We start from the raw sequence: 23,602 nt of genomic DNA, 5'->3' as shown, positions 1-23,602 counted from the left end.
CCATGTCATGTGACTTCTCCCCTTCTTAAAAGTTGCCATGTATGGCATATACACTACCAGTTTATTATGTACTAGCCTTCTTATATATTTGACTGTATCATATGTGTATGATCTAAACCTGCCACGTACTGCAATATTGGCAGTGATATCTTGATGGCCAGATACTAGGAGTGCCCCCAAAACAACGGGCGATAATAATCTAAATTCCTCATTATAGTTCTTGTTGGCAAATTAGATTGATAGACCAATATTTGTTTGTGTTTATCTTCCAACAAGAAGGCTACAGTGACACCTTTCCCTGTGCCAAAAGACTAGATCGCGTCCAATTTGATTGCCTATATCTGTCACCAAAATGGATATTAATCCTGTTGCTCTGCCCATGTACGGTCCAGTTTAAGGTCAATATCAGTAATTTGTGTAGTACCACATAAATTATACCTTGTTTTTTGCACAAGGCTTTGAATTATCAGAAAATACCATTTGTTTGCTTATACCACCTGTAACTGAAAAAAATATACCCAAAATGGCCCAAAACATATTTTATTGAAATGGCAAGAGAGTGAACTAAAAGCAATTGTGTGTATGTTCTTTCTAAACACAACCAAACAATACATTGTGGTTCTTGCTTTAACATCAATCTACTTTTCCAAAAAAGTAAAAGGCAGGATTCTACATCTAGTTTTTCATAATAAAATCTGCAATAGAAAATGATTATAACGCTCCTTGCGTGTTATAGTAAACCATGCCACCTGGTGACTGCTGTCGGGGGTTACCGGGGGAGGAGGGGCAAGCTTGGTACCATTTTAGGAGCCAGTGTGTCTGTTAAGAAAGCATTAACTCATGCTGCTATTAAGTTCATTTTATTGCTTACCAATTAACATTGTCCAATGCGATTATTGTGGTTCTAACACACAAAGATATTTAATGGCAAAATATAGCAGGATTTATAGCAAGCCATCATAACGCATAAAAGATATTACGATAGAGCAGGAAAGTATAAAAACACTGAATACATTACATTTTTGCTGGCGCTTCACCTAGGCCCAGGGTAAGATACAGTCATGTTGTCTGCTGTCAGGAAGAGGAAGATGGGCCAGAGAAGCTAGCTTATATGCAGTTTCAGTTTACAAAAAACTACTGATGATGTCACTATGTAGGCATACAACACGTAGAGAGGTCTTCATTGGCTCAGGGTTCAGGTCAGTCCAGTATAATACAAATCATAGGTCAGTTCAAAGGATTCCTCTGATAAGGTGTGGCCAGCTCAATCCAACAGCTGAGCACTTGTTGTGCCAAAGAAAAACTCACCTAAACCAGTTTTTTCCAACCTATTTGCATTCCAAGCACAATGTAATTTTTAGCATTAATCCTTTATCTTTCATAGATGGTAGTGAATTCCAGATGGTAATGTGCAGATCAAAATAACACTAAACATGATACATTTCCTATATCCTGAGCCTTAGATACCTTTAATATATTATTATTTTTGCCTAAATAATCTGTAAAACATTTTGCTAATAAATAAATGTGGATTGGAACGTTAATAATTGTATATTATTTACAAGTGTAAGTGTGAATGTAAATGTCTGTGTAATCTGTGTGATTACGTATTAACAAATCGCAATTTGCATGGGAAAACAATATTAATCAATTTAGTTTACTTCATCCAATTATTTGACTTTCACACTGCTATGCCAACCAGACACACAAGCGTGCCAGAAAGTGAGAAGAAAAGATTGTGGCGTAACTAACATCATCGCCATTCATTGCTTTGTGTATAGTTTACGTTTGGATCACTCCCTGCAGAACTGTTTACTAGGCTTTATTTATAATGAGTCTGCCCTGTAAAAGAAAATCACATGGTTTGTTTGTTTGTCACCATGGTGATGGCACTGCAAACAATAAAAAGTAGAGAAATGATAAGCAAGAATCACAGTTGTTGGAACAAGGACCGGTTGCTGAGGAGAGAGTTCTTTTCACATATGCCACTGCTACAGGAGATACGGGGGAATAATCCTGATGACTTCAGAAATTTCCTGCAGATTGATGATTCTACTTTCCAGGAGCTGATGCATCTGGTCACCCCACTCATAGAAAAGAAGGACACACATTTCAGGAGACCCATATCTGCAGAGCAGATACTGGTTGTTGCCATTAATATTTTTGTCTACTAAAGGACACTGGCTGATCTCAAGTACAGCAAAACGTTTTTACCTCAAACTCTGATACCTGTGAGGCCATTATGTAAGTTCTTCAGGGCAATTTGCCACAGATGGTTAAAGGAGAGGCTAAGGCTGGGTGCACGCTACAAAATTTTCGACCACTCTGTCATCTGTAATGATTTTAGCAATAATTGGGGGAAAAAAGAAGGTCTCGCTCAGTATGCAGATTCATGTGTACACACTGTACACATTTTACCTTCAGATCTGTGCTCTTCATCTGTCATAACCATCAGCTGAAAAGATGAGGACTCTGTAAACCCTATGGAGATCCTGATTGTGAGTGAGTACATACACACTGAAGTTTCATTACTGAACAAGATTTTTAGTTCAGTTTAAAAATCAAATGAAACAATGTGATGTGCTTTGGAACAATAATGGTTCATTGCTGCAGTCGGGCGAACGCAGGATTTAGAAGGGGAGGGTTCCGCCCCCCCCCCCAAAAAAAAAAATAGAGCGAGAGAGAGCTGCTGCGGCGCTGTCAGGAAGCATCTGCGCCAGTGCTGTATTATACTACAATACAGCACTGCCGCGGACGCTTCTTTGACAGCGCCGCGGCTGCTGTACAGTACCGTTGGTTCGCGGAGGGGAGGGGTTTCTGGAGAACCAGAAACCCCCCCCCTGCGTGCGCCACTGGCAGTGTACACACGAATTACAATATTGTGTGTATTGTGTACCACTCGTACTCGTCCTTAGCACAGGCACATAAAGGAAAGTAAAATGAAAAATAACTTATCTACCTTGATTCTACTGAGCCAATGCAGCAAGGCACTTATAGACTTTCACTGGATCAGAAATCCAGGAGTCTTTGGGACTTTGTATTGTGGTGGCAAAGGCCACATTATTCGCACTTGTCCCAATAAGCCAGGAAAAGGGGTCCATCTAAGCTTTCAATTGGTCTCTTCCAAAAATTATCTTCTTTTTCCTGCTTGTATTTCTTTTGATCCCATACTGTTGATGTCTTAGCATTTCCTGATAACGGTGCAGCTGGAAATTTTCTGACCATTGTATTTGCAGAGGCATTAAAAATTCCTTTTCTCAAAATGGACTCTGTCATTATTATTTGAGGCCTTGATGGTAATCCTTTAGTTGGCGGTAGTATTCTGAACAAGTCCCTGCCTGTTCATCTGTCAATCGGAACTCACTCAGAAACCTTGTCCTTTTATTTGATTAATTGCTCTACGGTTCCTCTTATCCTTGGTTATCCATGGTTACAGCACCAATCCTCTTATTGACTGGGGTAATGGTGAAATCATTTGTTCGGAGTCTAGATGTGCAGCCTGTTGGTCTCTGCCTGTTCGGATGCTCCAGCCTATCCCACAAAGTCTTCCTCATCCATACCACAATTTTCTTGCTGTAGGTGATTCACCACCCCCGCACCGAGATTACAGCTGTGTTATTGATTTAATTCCAGGGGCTAGACTGCTGAAAAGGAATCTTTATGTTCTGTCCTCTCCTGAAAGTAAGGATTCGGTATACACTTTTTAAGGCCTTCCAAATTACTTGCTGGTGCTGGGTTTTTGTTCATCTCAAAAAAGAAGAAGGAGTCTTCGGCCTTGCGTCGATTATAAAGGTTTGAATAAAATTGCTATCAAGAATACTTATGTGTTACCATTTTCTCTGTTTTGGTTGACCAATTGAAAGGAGCTACCATTTTTCTAAAATAGACCACCGTGTAGCATTTAATTTGATACGTATTAAAGAAGGCGATGAGTGGAAGACTGCTTTCAATACCCAATCGGGACATTAAGAATATCTTGTCATGCACTTTGGTCTTTGCAGTTTTTCAAGTTGTTTCATATTCTAAGAGATTTCCTTGCCAAATTTGTTGTTGTGTATCTGGACGATATTCTGATATATTCTCAGTCTTCCTGAGACTCTGGGAACATAATTTATTCGCTAAATTGGAGAAGTACAAATTTGAAGTCGACAAAGTTGCCTTCCTAAACCACATAGGTGTGTATTTACTAACCTGCGGGTTTGAAAAAGTGAAGATGTTGCCTATAGCAACCAATCAGATTCTAGCTTTTATCTATTCAGTGCATTCTACAAAATGACAGCTAGAATCTGGTTGGTTGCTATAGGCATCATCTCCACTTTTTCAAACCCACAGTTTAGTAAATATACCCCATAATCTTTCCTGAGGGTTTCTCCATGGATCCCAGTAAGCTTCAAGGCATCCTAGATTGGGTCCTACCTACCAACCTTAAAGCTATCCAGAGGTTCCTAGGATTCAAAAATTATTATGGGAGATTTATTCACTCATTCTCAGTCTTAGTAGCTCCCATAAAATAGCAGACACCATTAATTGGCATCCTCAAGCCTTGGAAGCTTTGGCTTCATTGAAACAGGCATTTTTCTCAGCTCCAGTGGTTTGTTATCCCAATCCAGAAATACCATGTATCATTAAACTTGATGCTTCCGATGTCTGTGCTGGTGCTATGCTCTTCTAAATGTCTCATCTTGATAAAAGGTTACATCCCTGTGCCTTTCTCCCCCACAAAGATTTCTTCCGCTGAGTCCAACTATGACGTTGGTAACTGGAAACTCCTTGCAATTAAGTGGGTCTTTGAGGACTGGAGACACTGTGTTACCGTGTCTGCAGTGTATTGCTCTCCTAGCATTCTAGCATCTACAGTCAGGAGCTAGACAGTTGGATGGCTGCTACTGTGTCTGCAGTTGTTATACCACCGTGTCTGATCCAGTCTCCTGGCTGTCTGCCTACCAGGACTTCCGAGTACTCCGCCCTGCAGACCACTACACTTTCTCTACCCGCTGATCATCCGATGCCTTGTACCTCCTGATTCACCTGAGTCCTGACACCCGTGACTCATCCGGTGCCTCAGGCCTCTTGAGTTATCCAGGTATCCTGTCAACCATGATTTATCCTGCTTCTCCAGCCTCTGAACCACACCATGTCATCCGGCTTCTCAACACTGAATCTTTGAACTATATTATTATTGACCAATCTCTGCATCTGTGGCTTCCTGCGTAATCTATGCTATAACTCCCATACCCTATTGTATTCGTTGCCTTACCATTTATTGCATCCTAATCCTGTGTACCTGTGTTATTTATAAACCACTTCATTCCACTTACACTCTCTCAGTGGTCTTCATATTGGGAATCCTGACAATAATTCCTTCATCCATTATAGCTGGAATCACACAAGACCTTTCTACTCAACTCTTGCAACTACAAGATCAAACTCCTCTGGAAACCCCTGCTCAACTGCTATCTATTCCAGAATGACTTATAAAAGTGGTACTGTCTGGACTTAATTCCTGTTAAACTCCAGGACACCCTGTGATTTCTAAAACTTGGAAACTTTTATCCCTTTTATCTTTTATCAGTTTGATGGGCATCTATTTTTCATAATGTGAAATAATTTGTCTTGTCTTGTGAGCTTTGTGCCAGAAATTATCCTTCTGGCCAACTCTTGCCTCTGCTTGTATCTGGTAAACCCATATCTCCATGGATTTTATTGTTGATTTACCCATTGCTACTGGTCATAATACCATCTGGGTCATTGTTGATCGATTCGCAAAATGACTTATTTTGTTCCTCTTACCAAACTACCTAGTGCTAAATTATTGACCTCTCTTTTCATCCAATGTGTTCAGACTCCATGGACTACCCTTTGATATATATAGTCTCGGAGAGAGGTTCTCAATTTGTTGCTCAGTTCTGGAGATCCTTTTGTTCCCTGTTGGAAATCAATCTTAGTCTGTTATCTGTTGTTATGCACGTTTTGTCGCTATCCAATAACGATTGTCAAATCTCGATTTGTGTTTCCAAAGCACAAAGTAATTTATTATCCAAAAGTAGCAGAATAATGCAAGCAAAATAAAATAAGTACAGCCGTTACTTATCGCAGGTGCTCTGGATCCAGTGAACAGTCATTCAGGTCTGAAGTCTGTGGTCAAGGAAGACTGGTCACTAAGCTCAGAGCTCCTGCTTATATGCAGTCAGAAATACAGTAAAACAATGCAGATGGTGTGGCTTGCTTCTATTGGTCCAGGCTTCAGGAAGGTTCAGTGTACTGCAGGTCATAGGCCCGTTCAAACCGAAATATCCAAAGGTGGGGGTCATCTCTCCAGGGGATGTACTCCGACTTTCCTGCCAAGAATCCAGTTTCAACTAGTCTATAAGCATTTTACAGTTGGTATTACTTTAATCATTTATTCCCTAATATCAATAACTAGAGTATGCAATGTACGATCTCTTCGGCGAATGAACCGGACAACTGCTGATGAATAAGGGATTAAAATGATACTAAACATGACACAGTTCCTGCAACCTGAACCTTGAGTTACACTAACATGCATATAACCTATAATATTAAACATAAATACTGCTATATTTTGACATAAATAACTATGTGTTGTATCTACAATTAATGTGTGCGAATTACAAATGTGTGTGTTCGTGTGAATGTGTGTAAAAACTGTTATTGCCACGTGTTGTGGCTGGACACGCCCTTCCACGCCGCAGCGTGCTCTACGCATATTTTCAGACAAAGACAACCAAGTTTGCTCGATATTAATTGAAATGACTTTATCCAATTTGCTGACTTAGACACTGTATATCACCCTTAATCCAATGGGCATAGTGAAATGGTGAATCAGCCCTTGGAGCAGTATTTATGTTGTTATATTTTCTAAATATCATAATAATTAGGTTAAATATTTACCTTGGGCTGAAATTGCTCACAACAATGCCTGCCACTCATCTACTAACACCTCTGTGTTCTTTTGTATTTTGGGGCAGCATTCTAGGGCTAATTCATCATCTCATCTCTCAAACACTATTCTCCCTGGAGTAAACAAAACTGCTTTACCTCTTTAAATGGAGGAAGTCCATTCAGCCTTACTATACTACATGCCTCTTATCGCTCAATTTTTTTTCCGGATCCGCATCATAGGGCATGCACTTTCAAAGTGAGTGATAGAGTCTATTTGTCCACTCGAAATATCAGACTCTGGAAACCTTTGAAAAATTTGGACCTAGATATATTGGTCCATGCCAGTTGGATCTTCCTAGATCATTTAAAAATTCATAACACTTTTCACTGTTCTCTTTTCAAGCCTGTTGTTTTTTCTAAGAAATTTGGGACTAGTCTCTTGGCTAAATCTCCTCCGGTAGGGATCAATGGGCACCAAGAATTCATTTTAGAAAAAATGTTGGATTCTAAAAGGATGCAAGGCCAGATTCACTTTTTAGTCCATTGGGATTGCTATAGACCTGAGGGGAGATCGTGGACTTGTGCAAAAAATTTACATCTGGAAAGATTGAAAAAGGCCTTTTACAAACAATTCCCAGATAAACCTTGATGTAGTGGTTCCCTAACCCTTCCTCAAGGGAAAGTACTGTCATTAGTTGCCATACTAATCACAACGGCTCACACTAATTCTTTGTGTCCTGGCTGTTGCTTAACAGCCGGGACGCTTACCATTGCTACAGAGCCACCGTGCTGTTCACGGCGGCTCACTCTACCTCTTCTGTCCTGGCTGTTGCTAGTCAGCTGGGATACTGTGCTTTTCTTCTGTCCCAGCTGTTGTCTAGCAGCTGGGACACTGAACTGCCTCTTCTGTTCCAGTTGCTTGCTAACCAGTCGTGACGTGCTGTATTGTGATGCAGTCATGTGACGGCAGTCACTTTTTATTGTTGGGAGCTTGTCTTCTAGACAGCCCACCAATTAGTCAGTTGTAGATAAAATATCTAAAGGAATTCTAGGAAATATCAACGGGCACAAATTATAGAAAATACACTGAAAACAGAGAGGGCCTGATTCATTAAGGAAAATAAGGCAAAAAAATTGTACATTTTCTCAGGGACAAAACCATGTTACAATGCAAAGGGTGCAAATTAGTTTATTATTTTGCACATAAGTTAAATACTGTCTGCGTTTTCATGTAGCACACAAATACTTGATAGCTTATTTGTACACTGAAATTTAAAGTTGACCTAGGACATGTCTTACCCCAACTAGAAATCTGTCCCCACATTTTACATTTACCTTCCCCTCCAATACAACATGGTTTTGCCAAGGTTTAAAGTTACTAATTGTATTTTGCTTTACTTTCCTTAATAAATCAGGTCCAGAGTCACCATGGATTTATAAAGTATTGGTCATGCTAAACTAATCTGATCAGCTTTGATGAGGTGGTAACTTGTAAACTGGACCTGAGCAATACAGTTGGAATTTGCATAAGCTTATGTTCCAATCTGTTGAATAGAACAATATCATAACATTATAGCTCTGGGACTTGAGGTAATCATATGTAGGTTTGTAAATAGGAAGCAGAGAATTGTTATAAATGGAACACAGTAGTGTTTTGAACCCTGTATCCTGTGTTGTTCTTTGCCATTGAGACATTTCTAATTACTCAATGAGTTCCATATGTTTCTAATCAGTGGTCAATTAAAAGAAGCACTGGGATAAACACAACAGCTTCCTCTTTCCCTTGTCTGATGTTGTTTGTGCCTGTGGTCTTGTCTTGTTGTAATGCCAAGCGCCAACTCCTAAAATGAATATCTTGAACAGGTTTGTTGTGGTCTTTGCCTTTAGCAGCCCCCCTTTTCCCTTAGAGCTGGACATGCTTATCTGTATTTACTGCAAATAGAGGAGTAATAGGGGTACCCACTCAGGCAAAGATAAATCTGAAGACTGAGGTCAAAGCAGGCAACTGACAATGTCATGGTCCAAAGTTAAAGGAGGTCAGCTGTCCAAGAATGGTCAGGGCCCAAGCAGAGGTCAGGGCAGGTGGCTATCCGAAGAATGATCAGGGTCCAAGTAGAGTTCAAAGAGTCAGGAATATATAACAAGGGGAGCAATCAAACATAGTACACTGCACCAATAACGGTCAGTGATTGAACAGCTGTCTGCACTAATGAAGGTGCTGGCAGCCTATCAAATGCCCAAAAAGATCAGAGGCCCTGTAGCCGGATAGATTAAGAGCAATCACATGATCACTACATTAATCTAGACACCTAGCTGCTTGGAAGTGCCCTTCGTAGCTACAGCCAGTGGGGAGGAGGGGTTCTCCGTGTTATGGTGCAGTGCCCATTGCTCATTACAGTACCCCTGGTTCAGGAGGTGGCAGTAGTCCCCTAAAATGGGATTTCCCTGGAAACTGCCTATGAAAGGCACTCTTAAGTCTTTCATCATGAACATCTTCAGATATTCTCAGTATTAGAAGTTTGTGTCAAGATGTTCCTATTGAAGATAGCTGGAGGCCTACCTTTCTGTGCCTGTTAAGAAAAAAAGGTTTCATAAACCTAAGACCTGTTACACGGATACCCCAAAACTGTGTCTGTCACAAAACTGCAAAACAGAATTAATGATCTGCGATAACCTCAGGATGGACGGACCTCCTTAGTTATGTTCAGCTGATAATCCATTCCAAGAAACTCTTCATCCAGAACACAAGAATCAAGTAGATGCTGAGTAGCAAATTAATCGATAAACCCCAATGCCTAAACCACAAAACAAAGCACCAAACATAGTTCATAAATCAAATTAGTAACAAGCGGAGAATAAAGTTGTTCTCTTCAATTAGAAGTGCAACCATATAAGAGACTTAATTCTCCAGATGATAACACTGCTGTTCAGCATAAAAAGGCATACTTGTCATTTGAGTGCTCCTGTTGACAAAATATACACAAGGAAACTAGATAGTTAGATCCCAAATCTGCAACTTCTTTATACATATTATTCAGATAAGCTGTTCTTTGATTTACCTTTGGTACCCTTGGTACGCGGGCACAATTTGTATCACAATTTGTTTGATTTATATTTACTACACTATGTTGCTTTTTTTTGTGGTTATTTTTAGGTATCGCACGTCTAAACAGGCACATATGAAAGCAGGATAATAACTGTATGTACTTTTTAATGCTTTATTCACAAATCACGGTTTGACTTTGGTTATTACAGTAGGACCACAAGCTTTACACTGTTGTGCTTTAAACCACAATAGCTGGTCAAAAAACGTATGAGATTCACCGGAATCAGTGTCTAAGGTCAGTACAGATTTCATTTTCTGGATGAGGTGCAGATGATGCCATTTTCTTTGTGGCTCCCTTATTAGAAGACGTAGATTGCATGAACGGGGCCAAGTGTTTCAGAGGAAGAGAAACACCTGCCAATACTGATGTTATCACAGTAGTTGCTGTGGCATGGAAACAGGAACTGCAGAAGTGTCGAAATGTGGGTTAACTGATGACTGACCAAATCTTCTAAGGACTGCATTGGTGAAGGCTGTGGTATTGTGCAGTATGGGGTAATTGGTCTCAGTAGGGGGTTCTGCCCATTTCAGAGCCTCCCCTTTAAAACCCTTCATCATTACAGTTACTTGGTTACGTGAACAAGCATAAAATATTGGTGTCATGTCCCCATAAAAATGGTGGCTGGCGCTTTTAATATTCAGAGGCAGGAGCCAAGGGCTGACCTATTTCAGAGGTTATAATAGTTTGTGGGGATCCTCAGACTGAATAGTTAAGACTGGAGTAGGGCAGTTCAGGAACGTAGACATCTCTGAGTACTTGGGTAAGGCAGCATTTCAGGCAAGGCAACAGACCAAGGCAGCGAGATTGTCCTCAGGCCCGAAGGCCAAGGCAGCCAGTTTGCAGTCGGGACCAGAGGCCAGGATCGCAGTTTTGTCCTCAGGCCTGGTTGGTTGCCTCCAGGTTTGGTACACATAGTAGAGGCATTTTCTTTGAAGTGTGCTAGAACAGGAAAATGGGCAGTAGGGCAATAACAGAAATGACAGCTGGACATAAATAAAAGGTAAAACATAAACTGAGGGCTGTGCAAATGGAGAAATAATACAGGTACACTCTCAGGCAACGATAAACAAGGTCCAAAAGTCCAGCATGAGGTCAGGACAAACAACAACCAATGAATGGTCTTTGTTGAAGCAGAGGTAAGGGCAGGTGGCTGCTATCCAAAGCATGGCCAGGGTCCAAGTCTAAGATAAGGCAAGTCACTATCCAAGAATGGTTAGACTCCAAGCAGAGATCAAATAGTCAGGAAAATTGAACTATGACAGCACTAAAACACTTTACACTGCACCTATAATGATCAGTGAGTGAATGGCTGGATTGTGTCACTTCTGCCTGAACTGACTTTTAGCTTGCTGCCTGATTTCTTCCATTCTAGCTGCTTGTCTCTTTCTCTCATACTAGATCTGTAACACATAACTAAATTTGTTAGGGAATTATTTGTTTGTTATTAACATTTGTTTTATAGCTCTAACACATTCAGCAGAGCTTTGCAAATGGAAACAGTAATACAATAAGACTGGGTCATCATTTATTTATATAGCGCCACTGATTCCGCAGCGCTTTACAGAGAACTCACTCACATCAGTCCCTGCCCCATTGGAGCTTACAGTCTAAATTCCCTAACATACACACAGACAGACAGACAGTCTAGGGTTAATTTTGATAGCAGCCAATTAACCTACCATTATGTTTTTGGAGTGTGGGAGGAAACCGGAGCACCAGGAGGAAACCCACGCAAACACAGGGAGAACATACAAACTGCACACAGATAAGGTCATGGTCGGGGATTGAGCTCATGACCCCAGCGCTGTGAGGCAGAAGTGCTAACCACTTAACCACCGTGCTGCCCCATATATAAAATAAATAGGTAAGGGGGTCCTGCTATATCTCAGGTACTAGTATTGGGTTCTGTCATTTTAAGATTTTTTATTAATGATATTGTAATGGCCAAGGAACTTGCTTTCCTATGCCAAGGTCACAGATCATTGTTGGAATAGACTACTAGATCCACTAAAGGAGAGATAAAAATCATTGAAGCAAGTCACCATCAGTTTCAGAAAGGGCTTTACAATGACAAAAAACAAGCTGGCCTGGATGGATCCTCAAGAAGATCTTGAGGAGTTTATCAGCCTACATGACACAATCAACCTCTGACTTACAGAGTACTGTATATACACATGTACAACTGCATGACATCACAATCACTATAGAAAACTTTTCAATTTCTTCACCTCCCAAGAACACTACTTATGTTTTTTTTCTCAACTGTTCTTGTTTACTTCTGAAATTCACACTCTTGTAACTGCTTCTAGCTGAAAAACATAATGGCAGCCACCAGCAGAGAAGCTCATGAGCTATAACAAGTACAGAGCAGACACTGCAGTAAGATGCACTGGGGTACCATGGTGTAGAAGCAGGTCCAGGCACTCGCGCCTCATCAATGTTATTAATCCAGTAATTCTGCAGACATTAGACTCAGTAGGAGTGAATGCCGGAATGGAGTAGTACGTAGGTTCAGTGTAGTAGCAGGTGTTTCAACAGGCGCCCATTCAACAAACAGCCAGCACTGATCCCAGTTGATCCTTGGGGTGGAAATTTTTGATAATAAGCAGTTAGGCAATGATACTTCGCTGCACTGATAAAAGGTACAGTTTTGTTAAAGTTGGCTTTCGCTTCAGGTGCAAGACCAGGGACAGTATACAGACTGCTGGTAACAGGATTACTAGACACTGGTCTAAGAGACTCAATCATCTGGCAAGGAATCCTTAACCAGATCTTATAACCAGAGGTATTCCCTCAGCTGTACATCAAAAGTAGGTGAAATAAATGTTTATTAAGTTTATTAAGATTAACAAATGTGATGGCAGTATAGCAGAGCCCTTAGTCTGGAGAGTAACAAACTATATTGCACAGCAAACAGTCCCGGTTATGGTATAAAAATAATAAACAGCCATAATAACATAGAAGCAAAAATCACTAAAGTGCAGATAAACTCATCTAGAAATCATAATAAGTAGTGGGAGGCTTACAGGGTAAAAATGGTGAAATAATCCAATCAATTAGCAAGCAGCGAGGATCAGGAAACAGGAACAAACTGGTGGGACACTAGAACAAAAAGCTGTGTAAAACTGGAACAAGCTGGAGATCAAAACAACAATCTGTATATAGGTGCAAAGAAATAATGAGCAGACATGAACAGATAAAGGGGCATGCATATCAAGCAGGGAGGCAGGTCCAGCTAATCAGGTAAGGGAAGAGATTAATCATTCACAGGTACAAAGTTCACAGGTAAGCTACACAAAGTCCAGAAAAGCAGCCCCTCTGGTGGAACAGAGGAACTGCATGCCACACATGTTCAGGACACAGTCCCAACATTCAGCATGACAATGCTCCATGTTTAAAATGAGGACCATTAAAAATGGTTTCCTGAGTTTGGTGTGGAAGAAGTTGACTGGCCTGCACAGAGCCCTGACTTCAACCCCTTCAAACACCCTTGGGATGAATTGTAACGCCAACTGCAAGCCACGCCTTTTCGCCCAACATCAGTGCCCGTCCACACTTCAAAATCTAGTAGAAAGCTTTCCCAGAAGAGTGGCGGCTGATATAGCAGCAAAGAGGTGACCAACTCAATATTAATCCCTATGGTTTTGGAATGTCATGTTCAACAAGCACATTTCGATGTGATGTTCGGGTGTTCACATACTCTTGATCATGTATTGTATCTTAAGAAACAGACAGCTTATAATTCAGTGTACAAATGTGCCCACATACTCAATATGCAGGCTGGGCCTGTTTCCCCACTATAATAGGGGGACCACATGCTCTTTTTACCCACTCATTAGTGGTAACCAGCCCAGGCTATTGGCAATGGTGCTGCTTACACTTTTGGAGGGGAGGGTTCTATGTTATTTTGTATACCTTTCTTTTTTACTAGTCAGGATACAGGCATGCCCCACTTACATATCCACCCCCCTAACTATACTTCAGGTGTGTTTGCCCACCCCCGACTGTCCTCTTCAGACATAAGGGGCCACAACTGCAACTAAACTCTACACTCAAAATTTTGCATTGTTTTACTGTGCATGTCCTGTAATTTGAAGTGGACTTTTACGCTTTATAATTGAACTTATGTTCAACTCTGTCAGGCCAAGAATGTCTGGATTTCTTTTTCTGCAATATATCATTTTAACACAAGATGGCACCACTATGCAAGCTAAACGTAGCAAACCATGGCAGTCATTTATGTTTGTAAAGCTTGGTAGCACAAATACAGTTTAGTTTCTCTTTGTGTACCTTGAATTACACAAATGTGCCCTCTCCATCCCTTTGTCATAATCAAACCCTGCAAAAAGATATCTTGTTATTGAACTGCTCTCCAAAACTAGGAGCACTGGTGTGCCCACTATGGAGTTAGAAACACCCACACTCCACCCACGTTCTTCCCTCTGCCTGCTTCTGCTGCTCTGCAAAAGCTGTAATCTCACTCTGGGCACCTATGCACTCTGGTAGAAATCTAGGTGCAAGTGTGCAAATTGGGGTGTATGGCAGAAGCAAGTTGGTTTTGCACTGTGTATCAGATGTTTTGTACTATGGCCTCCCTTAACTGGAAAATATAAATTACATTTGACATATTAGATTAATGGTCCATAACGCTAACATCCAAACAGTGTGCGGGAACACATAGGGACAAATTAATTTAGCTGCGTGTTAACCTCGAAATGTTGTAGGTAAAGATCTTTGTAAAGGTGCGAACAAAAGGAGTGAGGTTTTAAGTACCATAATTGCACAGAAATAGAACCGTTTCTACGGATCCATTTAGTCTAATTGGATTCAATTAGACTTCTACGGAGTCTAATTGAATCGGCCCCATAGAAATATATCCTAAGGACAGGCTCACAAGTTGTGATAGATGAAAAGTCTTTGAAGAATTAAAAGTTCAAGATATGCAATGGAAAATATTTTCATATAAAACAAAATCTCAATTGTAAAGCGCTACTGAATTTGCTGGCGCTATATGAATAACTGTTGATGTTGATGATGCTTAATATTTGCCTTTGTGTCTCTCTTTTTAGTTTTATTATTCTAATTAATATTTTAGCAAAGTTGTGTGACAAAAAGGCAAGTATATCCTGGGCCGGCCCTCAGTAGGCAGCTTTAAGCAGGTGCCTAGGGCATCGGGCTCTGGGCCCTGTTGCAGAGTAAACATTAATAATGACTCAGAATGAGACATTATTAGTTACGTTAGTTAAGTTAATATTATTACACATTATTAGTCAAGTTAGTCAGGTTAACATTGGTTACAGAAAACAGGGTGGGGGCGGGGGAGGGTGAGAAAGCTACAGAAAACTGTGGGGGAAGGGAGAGGAGACTACAGAAAATGGTGGTGGGTGGGAGAGGAGACTACAGAAAACAGGATGAGAGCGGGAGTGGTGGCTGGAAAAACGTGGGGAGATGTGGCTGAAGAAATCTGTAGGAGACGTGGCTGGAGAAAATGGGGGGGGGGGGGGGGGGGTGTTCAGAAATCCCCATGAGTTAGTCTGTGGGGGTCAATATTAAAACAGTGCCGTGATAATCATTATGCTCCGCTGCAAATCGCTGTGATGTATAATGAATCTTTGCTGTAATTCACCAAGTTCCTTCCTCTTCCCCCACCGGCACAAACACTTTTTGCTATTTACTAGTGAGAGATCCAGCGAAGCTGGAGAGCATACTTGCCAACTCTGGCAAGCTATCCTGCGAGAGGTGGGTGTGTAGGGTGGGGGCTCTGTGAATCGAGTCATTTGGCCCCACCCCCTGGATGGCATCACACTTTGGTAGCCTATTGCAGCAAGGAGCTGGGGCACTATTATGCACAACTCGCGTCCTAAGCCCCGCTCCCCGCCACTTAAGTAATGAGGGGACCTGAAACCAGGAGGTTGGCCTGCTCTCCCGGGAGTCCAGGAGAACTTCCAGCAATTCAGGAATCTCCCGGACATTCCGGGAGAGTAGGCAACTATGCTGGAGAGGCTTCAGCTGAATCCCACAGAAAATGACAGATAGCGCTATCCGGGATGGTGTGTCCCGGAATGTCCGTGAGACTCCTGAATTTCTGGGAGTCCTCCCAGACCCCCAGGAGAGTAGAGCAACCTCCCAGTTCCTGGCCTGTTCAATTAGTTGACTGGTGGGGGCGGGGCTGATTGACGAGGTTCACCTGTCATCGCGGCCTCACCCCCCGCCTTTATAGGCCAAACTGACTGTGACACACTAGGGGGTGGGGCCAAGTGGTATATTTACTAAAATGTGGGTTTGAAAAGTGGAGATGTTGCCAATAGCAACCAATCAAATTCTAGTTAAGATCATTTAGTACATTCTACAAAATGACTGCTAGAATCTGGTTGCTATAGGCAACATCTCCACTTTATCAAACCCCCTGTTTAGTAAATATACCCCATAGCCTCATTTATGGACATCCATTTTTAAACACGAAGGAGGAAAACAGGCTTTTTTAAAAAAACTGATTGGGATATTTACACAAGGGACTAATGCAAAATAATTCTGAAGAGGCTAATCCTACCTTAGAAATTAAAGAGGTTTATATTTGTGTAGTAATATGATACAGTAGAGGGTTAAGGGAAGAAGCAGGTAATCCCAGTGCAAAATAAGGTTGCTTGTTAACATCAAATTTTGTTTGCTCAACAGTGGAAGAAGTGGGAATGAGACCATGAGATGGAAAGGGCTGTTGTCATATCTCTCCTGCCAAGACTAGGGAGCCTAGTGGAAGACTCCGGCATACCAATGTTGCTACCTCAGTGTAATAAAGACTACCAATGTGCTGGAGTCTTTATTATTCTATGTTTCAAGTCATCTCTTGCTCTGAAGTAAACTGGAAAAAATGTAATTTCCCTTTGTAAAGTGTGATATAGAAAATGAGAAGGGAACATTTTTAAGAGTTTTCCTTGTTTTGAGTAAAGAACACATATCCTTTGTCACTCTACAAAAATGCTTGGATTTTTCTGATGAAGATCATGTCTCGTTCTATGTTTTAGTATAACTCTTTTGGCACCTTCTGCAGAGAAGGACATTTCTAGGCACAGTTTGTCCTATGTGAAAAAACTTCAAACACAAAAAAACTGCAACTTGTAATAAAGGCCATAGCTAACTGAGTGGTATCTCAGGAGAACAATGGCCTTATCAACAGTGGAATTCTCATTTAATTGATAGTAGGAGTTCCAGTGATCAGCTAGATCATTCTCAGCAGTAAACTGAGCAAGTTTCATTGTCTAGTCCAAAGATGCGGGTGCCCCATCTAAGATGAAGCAAAAGCAGGGAATGTTCTGGTAGAAACCCAAGAACAGAGCATGGATGGAGGAATGAAAATATGTTCTCTCCAACGACCATCAATGAAAATCTATTTTACTGTTCAGCTGCCAGATATGGCACTGGGGACACATCACTGAGCACAGGGGGCATATGATAGTAACACCAACAACCTTCCTGCTCAATGGTGGACAGAGGAGAAGGGGATTCCTACTGTCCTGCTGTCCCCACTGCTTACCCTACATATAAAAAGCAGTAGAGGAGCAGTGATATAACTCATGTGAAAGGCAACCTAATTGACACAATATTGACTGCTTATGGTTAATATTGTATCAATTAAGCAGTATAATATACTTATATTTTAGTGAGGCAAATAAGTGTGTTCAATTCTGTTCTCTTCAGAATTCAGCTGGAAGGGGTCAAAAGTGGACATGGTCTGAAGAGATGTATTCTTAGCCTAGGTACACACTACAGAAAATGTCTCCCGATACCATATAAGTAACGATTTTATAAACGACCGAGAAAAAAAACAATTCTGATCAGCAAGTTCTGCATGGTTTAGGTATTTGTAAGTTACATAGCTATATCACAAAAGCCTACCCCAGCTGCAGTCACCTAAAGTCTCGCATTAAACCGTAGTCTCCATAATTTTCAATGAGCACTGCGGTCTGGGGCTATTTAACAAGCTCTGAAGATGGCACAGTGCATTGCATTATAGGGATCTTCGAATCCCTCACCACAGCCTTCCTGCTCTCCCCTACAGCTTGGGGCATGTGTGACCTAGGTTCTTAGGACCTTTGCGATAGTAACTGGAGGGGAAAGACAGAATGCTGCAGTTCTAAAGTATGTAAAGGCAGCGCCAAAACAGCCTCCTATCGGAGGCACTATTCCGGGATGAAATTTTAATAAATGCATCTGAAAAGTCATCTTTGCGATGGCAGATGATAAATAATGGGGCAAAACCCCTTTAATTAATAAATTAGAGATGCTCACTCACCCCCGTGTTTTGGTTTTGGTTTTGCCAATTGGGTGATTAAGTCATAGGCTTGCTACGGGCCTTATTCGTAGCTGGTGGCAGTTGCTGAGAGGTGTGAAGCCTGCGATTGTGGTGGGACGGGATCAGCGAAATCTGTAGCCTTAGAGAAAGAGGTGAGTGTTAGATTTGGGTCTGGAATCCTGTGTTCCCTTACAGTAAGCTTCCAAGTCACAAGTGGTCTCTCTCACCCAGGACACTAAAATGTCTAGTTACAACTCTGGAAGGGAACATAGTGTGGCTGTCAGTGTAGTGAGGATGGCTACATAGGGTAGGTGTCAGTGTAGTGTGGGGGAGAGCATTGTGTGGTTGTCATTGTATTTTGGAAGTGAACAATGTGTGTGTGTCAGTGCAGAATAGGAGGAAACATATCGTGGGTGTCAATGTAGTATGGGTGGCTCTATAGGGTGGGTGTCAATGTAGTGTGGGGGATAACATTGTCAGTGTTGTGTGGGTGGCAGCATAGTGTGTGTGTCAGTATAGTGTGGGGAAAAACTGTGTGGGTGTCAGTGTAGCGTGGGTGGCAGCATACTGTGTGTGTCAGTGTACTGTGGAGGTAAACATTGTGTGTGTTTCAGAGCAGTGTGGGGGAGAACATTGTGTGGGTGTCAGTGTAGTGTGGAGGTCAGGGGCAGGCTGGCCTGGGGGGCATCTGGCCCTCCTGGCTGGTCCCATATTGGGCTACCTTGGGCTGGCTCACTGGGCCACCTGCATTTTTTTATTTAAAATAGGCTGCTGAGTTGAGTCTTGCCCCCCGGGCTAAAGCTTACCAGCCCTCCCCTGGTGGAGGTGAATATTGTGTGGGTGTCAGTGGCGTGTGGGTGGCAGCATAGTGTGTGTTTCAGTGCAGTGTGGAAGGGAACATTGTGTGGGTGTCAGTGTAGTGCATTTTATAGATTTGTGCTTACTCTGTTTAGTTTTTCAGCAGTATGCCACCTAATGCTGCTCACTAGAATGACACACAGTTAGTGATTACAGCAATACATTGTAATCTCTCAGATTCTGAATGACACAAATAAAACAGAACAAAGTTCTTTTTAAAGAACATCTTGTAACTCTCCATATAGCCAGAAATTCCACCTGCTGCTGCCTTAGAGGCAGAGGTAGCACTGAGAGAGCATCGCTTAAATGTGCTCATTGATCCCTGGGACATGGCAAATAAAAATGAAACTCTAACAATATTTACTTTGGCAGAACTGTGAGGTTTTCTAAAAGTCAGTATAGTAATTTAGTAAATTCTCCCCTTAAAGTTGCAGATACTTATTATATAATCTTACCTCTCTTCTTTCTGTCTATTACCCAGTATTGATTTATTACTGCGTTTGTTCCCAATTGTATAGTGCCACAGATTTTGCTGGCGGTATATAAATAAATGTTGATTATGATGTTGATGACGATTTCTGAGGATGTTAACTTATTCGATTAAGATCTGTCGGAAATAAACAATATGTTATAGGAAGACTCTGTTTCCAGATGCCAAACTAAGGACCTCTGAATTCCAGTTCCTGCTCCTTTACCTGTAGGCTATTGGAGCAGGCACTGTGTTATGTGTGGTATATGTTCTCTTGTGTGAATTGTCTCTCCATTTTCTATCTTCTCTGCTCTTTCAAACCTAGCTGTAATGAGTTCCTAGAAACCTCCAGGAATATGTAAGGCTTTGTAACTCTGGTGGTGCTGGAGCATTTTGTGGTCTGTCCCTGGGTTCAGCTCTGGTTTGTATCCTTGGATCTGAACTATCTGCATCCTTGTCTGAGTTTCAGTCCCTGTGGCCTACTCATCTTCAAGGGGAGATAGGGATTTGTTTCTATTGCCTCTTTCCCTGGGCTTCCAGTTCCACTTTGAACAAAAATATAGAGGAAAATAAATGTAAGTATAGAAAGTAAAATATTTAATTTGAGGTTTTTAACTAAGGAAGAAAACTCCTTATTTAAATAATAAAACATTTTTTTCCCAGTGTGGACTCTCTGCTATCGCCATCCTAAAATGACAATAGCGATACGAAAGCTACCGTAGTACTTGTTATGCTATCCTTGTTAAATAGGTTTCTCCATGCTTGTCATGGGGAAGTCCTCACCAGAGAACCCTGGCAAAAGTAATTGCCGGCAATACCCTGTGATAGTCATTATTATTATTAAATAAATGTTAATAATAATAATAACATAAATATTCACCGGCCCAGGGGCTTTATTAAATAGGGAGAAGTCCTAAATCGAGTGCAAACTCCCATTTTTGCCAGAGAAAGGGTTTTTCACCCCTTCTTAATAAGGTCGCCTTGTGCCCTACATCTTTATTTTCTGTATATATTGTTTTACTAGTCCGACTATTTAGACTGTGTCGGCCTCATTTTGATTGTGTCACTACTTTCTATTTTTTCTCTGTACTAGTCCTGTCGCCCACAGCATGCCCTGCTGAAGTTCCAACAATCATTATTTTTCCCCTCGTTCTATTCCAAGTCCAGTTTGAGTTTCCACTTCCACTGGAACAGGGTTTCTAAAATTCAGTCTTCAGGGAGCCCTAACTGTGCAGTGTTTCCCATTCTCCTTGCTAGAGCACAGGTGTGTTCATTAAACATGCAAAAATGAATAAATAAAAGCTTATATATTAATACAAAGAAGACCTTGCCGACTACTTAACTAGCATCAAGAAAGAGGGAACAAAGACTTTGTTACACCTATACAGGGACAAGCCTTCAATTTTCAGAAGGACAAAAACCCATTGATCTGCAACTCAACTCTGAAAACAACAGGAACAGATAAGTGGTACCACTCAAAGATTCAAACAATGCAGTCACTAGAGTGTTAGTAAACATTCCTGAAATCTGCCCCAACACATGATCCTTACACTTTTACCACCACCAGATATTGATGTCAGTAATTAATAGAGATGGGCGGGTCCGGTTCCCCGAGAACCGAACCCACCCGAACTTTGGGTATCCGAGTACCGAGCCGAGTAGGATCGAGGCCGAACGTCATCGGGGCTTGGTTCTCGCGATACTTGAAGATCATAAATACACGCCTCCACAGCAATCCATCGCCATTTGACAGAGGGAGAGAGCAGGGTGTAGTCACAGGCTGATTAGAGCAGGGACAGAGAATACAATATTCTTATTTCAATTGAGCTACCAAAAATCGCTAGACAAGAGAGGAGGATAGAGGATTTTTGTTTTTTTCAATATTTTGCACTCCCCAGTGCTTTCGGGGTGTCCCCCATAATTGTGCATAAATATTTCTGGCTGTCAAAATTACTATATGTCAGCAGTATTTTACCAAATAATTTTTAGCACTCCACAGTGCTTTGGGCTCAGAATGGATTCAAAGCAGTCCACATATGATCAGAATGAGCAACCAGGTTCTGTCACCAGTCCTGATGTTAGTGTTCCCAGTACGTCATCTGGGCAAGGCGATGTCAAACTACACAGTGTTTTGAAATCCATCCAAAAAACCAAAACAATTTTTTATTTTACTGTGTTGAAGCGAAAAAGAAGTGTAACTGAGGAAAAGTAAGTGCCGATAAAAAAAAAATTGCCAACATGCCATTCTACACACGCAGTGGCAAAGACAGAATGAGGCCTTCACCTTTGGCTATTAGTGGCAGATCCCAAAAAGTTACCGAGCCTACAATTGGTGCACAACTACTGTTACGTGTCAAAGCCGAGCTGCAAGATAACAGTAAGGCATTCAATCATAATGTTTGCTCTGATTCACAAATGACACCAATCCCTGTGGAGAGTCCATCCAACAGTGGTATGTCTAATTGTGAGCATTCTGTTAGTGTACCCATAAAGAAGGGCCCTTACAGCAGTTCTGCTGATGTGTACCTGAACAGCCCGAGTGTAGCCGGTGATACACAAATTGAGGATGCCACTTTGGAAATAGAAGAGGATGAGGGGGAGATTTGTGGAGGTGACGAGGGCGCTAATGAGGATGTTGATGATTATGATGCAGACAGATACCAAATTGCCTTTCTCAATTTCTATTTATATTCTAGATTATATAACGGCTGAATAGTTTTCTGTTTTACTCCTAGTGGAAAGGGGATCTGATGCAGACAGATACCAAACTGCCTTTGTCCATTTCTTTGTATATTCGAATTTCTAGTTCCACAGTCTGTGCATGCTGCTTTTTTTATATTCAACAACAAGTGGAGGGCAGGGGGGGTGGGGGCATAGATAGCCACCAAACTACCATGGTCCATTTAATTTTACTTTCTAGTTCCACAGTCTGTGCAGGCTGCTTTTTTTTATATTGAACTACAAGTGGAGGGCGGGGGGCATAGATAGCCACCAAACTACCGTGGTCCATTTAATTTTACTTTCTAGTTCCACAGTCTGGGCAGGCTGCTTTTTTTAATATTCAACTGCAAGTGTAGGGTGTAATATACACCCAAAGACGATGGCTACATTGCCAATAATCAAAGATAGAGGAGGTAGACAACCAGGTTTGTCTGTATAATTTGCAGACAAGTGTTCAAATTAAGGACGGCCTACCTGGGATTAAACTGTTTTTTTCATAATTTATTAGCTTTAGAATTACCTCACTTATCTAAGAAACTGGTGGAGCACTAAATTAGGTTATTTTAGACCAAAAATGTTTTATTTTTTTCGAAAATAGCAAAACAAAACCAAAACACGAAGGTAAACCAGATCCAAAACACGGGGGTCAGTGACCATCTCTAGTAATTAATTTAAAAGGGATATTAGAGATGTTCACTGACCCCCGTGTTTTGGTTTTGTTTTTGGTTTTGGATCTGGATTACCTTCGTGTTTTGGTTTTGGTTTTGCGAAACCGCCCTTGCGTGTTCTGGTTTTGGTTTTGTTTGGTTTTGTTTTGCTATTTTGATTAAAAATCAATGTTTTTGGGCCTAAAATAACCAAATTTAGTGCTCCACCTCTTTCTTGGATAAGTAATGTAAGTGTAAAGCTAATAAATTATCCAAAAAACAGTTTCATTCCTGGTAGGCCTTCATTAATTCTACACACAAACCAGATTGTCTTCCTCTCCATCTATGAATATTGGCAATGCAGCCATCGTCTTTGGATGTATATTACACCCCACACTTATACTTAAATATGTAAAGAAATGGATAAAGGCAGTTTGGTTTCTGTCTCTCTAGGCCCCCCTCCACTTGTATAAAATACCAAAAAATTCAGCCGTTATAGACTGTACAATATTAATTGAAATGGACAAAGACAGTTTGGGGTTACTCTGTCTATGACACCCTACCCTTAAGGAGAAATTGCCCAAACAGCAGCCTTTCAAGACGGTAC

The sequence above is a fragment of the Mixophyes fleayi genome, chromosome 1 (genome assembly GCF_038048845.1).
Source record: "Mixophyes fleayi isolate aMixFle1 chromosome 1, aMixFle1.hap1, whole genome shotgun sequence".
In the NCBI taxonomy this organism is placed as follows: Eukaryota; Metazoa; Chordata; class Amphibia; order Anura; family Limnodynastidae; genus Mixophyes; species Mixophyes fleayi.
The sequence above is the reverse complement of the archived record's forward strand: the minus strand, read 5'-3'. Positions refer to the sequence as shown.